The following is a 4,650-nucleotide window of genomic DNA, read 5'->3' on the forward strand; positions in this document are numbered from 1 at the left end:
TTAAGAACTAGAGGAAAGTTGTATGTTTCATCGTTGCTACCTTGCACCCTGACTGCCTTCTCTCCTCCCTGCGACCCTTCAAGAGGCCTTGTGTAGCAATTACCTAATCAAACTCATCTTTGGATCTCTTGACTGCTGCTTCCATGAGCATTGATTGTGAAGCCAAGGAAGCCAAAGGCCTTGACAACGTCACACTTTTCTCTGATTGTCATGATGTTACTCTTGGCCAGCTGTGAGGATTGCTATCTTCTTTACATTGAGTTCTGATCCACCCTGAAGGCTACAATCCCTGATCTTCATCAGCAAGTGCCTCAGGCTCTCCTCACTCTCCTCCAGCCAGTGTGTCACCTGCATATTGCAGGTCATTAACAAGACTTTTCCCAATTCGGATTCTACATTCTTCTACATACAGTCCAATTTCTCTGATTATTAGCTCAGCATACAGATTTAATAATGATGCAAAGATACAATCCTGATGCACACCTTTCCTGATTTTAAACTGCGCAGCATTAACATAACTGCTTCTTGACCCATGTAGAAGTTCCACATGAGCACAAGGAGTGTTCTGGAATTTCCATTCTTCTCAAAACTATCCGTCGCTTGTTATGGTCCAAATAGTCAAATGCCTTTGCATAGTCAATGAAACCCAAGTGAACATCTTTCTAGTATTCTCTGCTTTGAATCAAGAACCATATGACACCAGCAATGATATCTCTTGTCCCACATCGTCTTCTGAATTTGACCTATACTTCTGGCAACTCCTTGTCAATATACTGCCACAACTGTTGTTTGAATGATCCTCAGAAAACTTTTACTTACAGGCAATATCTTTGATATGTTTTGTAATTTGAGCATTCTGTTTGGTTACCATTCTTTGGAATGGGAACAAATATGGATCTCTTCAAGTCAGTTGGTCAAGTAGCTGTCTTTTAAATTCCCTGGAATAGACATGTGTTTCCAGTGCTTCATCAGCTTGTTGAAATATTTCAGTTGCTATTCCATCAATTACTGGAACCTTGTTTGGGGCTAATGCTTTCAGTGCAGTGAAGATGTCTTCCTTCAGTACCATTGATTTTTGCTTAAATAATATCTCTTTAAATGGCTGAATGTCAACTAGTTCTTTGTGATACAGTGACTGTGTATTCTTTCCATCTTCTTTTGGTGCTTCCTGCATCATTCCATATTTTGCCCATAGAATCTGTCAATATTGCAACTCGAGGCTTGGCCCCTATAGAAAGACCAAAACTGAATTGAGACCATTTTTGTCTTATAGGTAGGAAAGATGAGAGAAAGTCAGCAATCTTGTGCTTTGAATGATTTAATAATTAGTTTTGTTTTTTGTAAGCAGAAACCTAAAATAAAGTTGCTTAGTCTCATTATGCAATGGCTTTCTTTCATATTACAGGTTCTGAAGAAAGATAGCCAAGGATCATATGATAGCTCCATGTGGTCATCAGGGCAAAGATCATTTATAGCTTTCTGCTCCAACATCTTTAGCTTATGGTTTCTTTCTCTAACTTGCCTCATGGCCATAGACGATGGAACTCCAGTCATCCTGTCCTTTAACCTTTTAAAAACAGGGTAAAACAGAAGTGCAAATGGTCAGACTTCTGTCAAGATGGAGAACTAGGCAGATACCTTCCCAGATGCCCTACAACAAAGACACGAGAGACCACATGAAATAAGTATAAATAATAATCCAAGACCCCTGAGCTTCAAAGTAAAAGATGGAGAAGTGGACTAAGTAGGAGAAGAACCTGAAGGAAAGTGGTGAGAGAGATTGATGAGTGAATTGTCAACTCTCCTGACATGACATGTCCAGCTTGGACTTTTGCAAGCAGATTCCATCCAGACAGTGGTGGCTGTTGAAGAGAACGTGAATAAATTATTTTTTCTTGTCATTACTGGCCTGTTTCTCCTGGCCTGTTTCTTTACTTAAATTATTTCTTTTTTTGGCTAGTGGTTTTGTTTTGTTTCTTTGCACTGTTAATGCATGCTTATTATTCCAAGTTCTCTGTAGGCACTGAGAATGTAGTAAAACAAATATTAAAATATACTGAAAGTCCAGGGATGGGTAGAGCGTAACTCCTAAATAGCAGATAATTCCACTTCATGATCATTCCGTTTCCTTAGAAAGCAGTAAGATAGAAGGCATGGTGTACTCAGAAGGTTAACATACGTGGAGAATTTCAAAGATGCGTTGGTAGCATCTTCCAATTTTTACTTCTATCTGTAGCTTTTTAAAAACCGTTTTGGAGCATATAATTTGCATGTCATATAATTCAATAGTTCAATCACATCGAGATGTATATTTTTATTTTTGTTTCTCTCTCTCTTTCTTGCTCTCTCGCTCTCTTGTTCCACCTGATGGGAGACAGCACCCATGCTCACATGACCCAGCCACATCCCTAGCTCCCGCCGTTATAACTACCTGCCCACTCCTGTACCATCAAATCATTGATGGTTAGTGCAAAACACCAGTCAAACCTGCTCTCAACTGTGCTACATGATTACAAAACAGAACTGTGCACACACTTTCTCTATTACACCCACAAGGAGGTAGATGGTGAGTGGCTAAAGTCTCACCAACAGACAATCATCAATTAAATAGAAACACAACAACGCTGCCATGTCTCAGAAGCAGACAGTTTCAGTTCACACAAAGAAACAAAATGGAATGGCTCAAACCAGTGACCAGCATACAGAGCCAGAAGAACTTTCTCAGGAAGAAAAGGCATTGGAATGACCTCATAAGGAATTCAAAAGAATGGCATTTAGACTCCTCCAACAGATAGAGATAGGTCAATTAAAGCTGGGGGAGCGGGGGAGGATAGAATAATTCAGGAAAGTACTATAAGAATAAAATGAAATGAAAAATTAGAACTCATACAAAAATGGAAACCAGAAATCCAGGAGATCTGATACTAATATTTCAGAAATAGATAATGCATTGAAAGAGCAAAGGAGTACAGTTGAATCAAGGCCAATTAGTGAGCTTGAAGACCAATATCTCAATAGTAATCTGTTAGTGAGAGAATAAAAGAAATTCTGAAGAAAACCTAAAAATTATATGGGATATATTGGGAAGAGTTATTTATAGGTGATCAAAATTCCAGAACAGGAAGAGACAAAGATAAACAAATCACACAGAAACTTGTCAGGGTTGACCAAGATAAGATTAAATTCTGATTTCTCAGCAGAAGCTATGCAGGCAAGAAGACAGTGGGACGACATACATAAAACTCTGAAAGAAATGTAAAAAAAGACAACCAAGAACTCTATATACCTAGCAAAATTTTCCCTAAAAGATGACAGTGAAATTAGGGCATTTCCAAAGATGCTGTAATTGAAGGAAGTTGTAGATGCCAAAACTACCTTACAAGAAAGGGGAGTTCTTTGGGTACAGAAGACCAAAACCTGAGCTTCATCTTATGAAATCGCCACCCAGCAGTCAATCAGATATACCTAAACCAAACTCTCCCCACTGAATCAGTTATGACTCACAGCCACCCAACGGGACAGGGAAGAACTTCCCTGCTGGTTCCTGAGACTTAAGTCTATCGGAGGGTAGAAAGCTTCAGCTTTCTCCCATGGATAACCTAGTGGTTTCAAACTACTAACCTTGCCTTTAGAAGGCCAGTGCATAACCCGCCATGCCCCCAGGGGTAGCCAAATTAAAACAAACCTATAAGACTGGAAATAAGGATGTCAATTTGTAATGCAGAAAAATACAAAGTAAATAGAGGGAATACTATAGTTACAGAACTTTCATACAGTGAGGAAGTCAAGTTGATTTCAAGATAGCACAGTTTTAAACCCAGAGAGAACTTACTAAATTCCACAGTAACTACTGAGAAAATAAACCTCATCCAAATAAAAAGGAAAATCATAAATAATCAATAAACACTAAAGCAACAGGAATGGGAAAAAATCCACAAAAAATTCAGTACAGAAAATTATGTGAAATAAAGAAGCCAGCACCACAAGAAATATCAACAGTAAATGTACTGAATGTAAATGGACTAACTGCACCAGTCCAGGCAGAGCAGCAGAACGAACAAGAAAACAGGACCCATTAATATGCTCAATCATTAGCCATTTGAGCAATGCAAATCAAATAATAATGAGATATTGCCTCACGATGGTGCAAATAACAAAGTTCAAAGACACAGAAAACAACAAACGTTGGAGACTTCATTAAAAGAATCAACAATGTACAAATGTGCTTTACACAATTGATGTATGTATGGATTGTGATAAGAGTTGTATGAGCCCCTAATAAAACGATTAAAAAAAAAAAGAATCAACAAAAAATCCACAAATTGGAAAAAAATGTTCAATAATAATACATCAGATAAATGGCTTATCTCCAAAATATATAGAAAACTACATCTTAACATGAAAAATACAAATAACCCAATTAAAAAATGGGCACAGGACATGAATAGATAGCTTACCAAAGACAACATCCAGGTGGCCAACAACTACATGAAGAGATGCTCTAGTATTAAGAGACATGCAAATTAAAACAATGAAATACCAGCTCACACCAACACTTCTGGCAAAATTCAATAAAACAGAAATAATAAATGTTGGGAAGATGTGGAGATATTGGAACCCTTTTACATTGCTGGTAGGACTATAGACATG

The sequence above is a fragment of the Echinops telfairi genome, unplaced genomic scaffold (assembly GCF_000313985.2).
Source record: "Echinops telfairi isolate 266 unplaced genomic scaffold, ASM31398v2 ScPeMD7_7473;HRSCAF=8511, whole genome shotgun sequence".
In the NCBI taxonomy this organism is placed as follows: domain Eukaryota; kingdom Metazoa; phylum Chordata; class Mammalia; order Afrosoricida; family Tenrecidae; genus Echinops; species Echinops telfairi.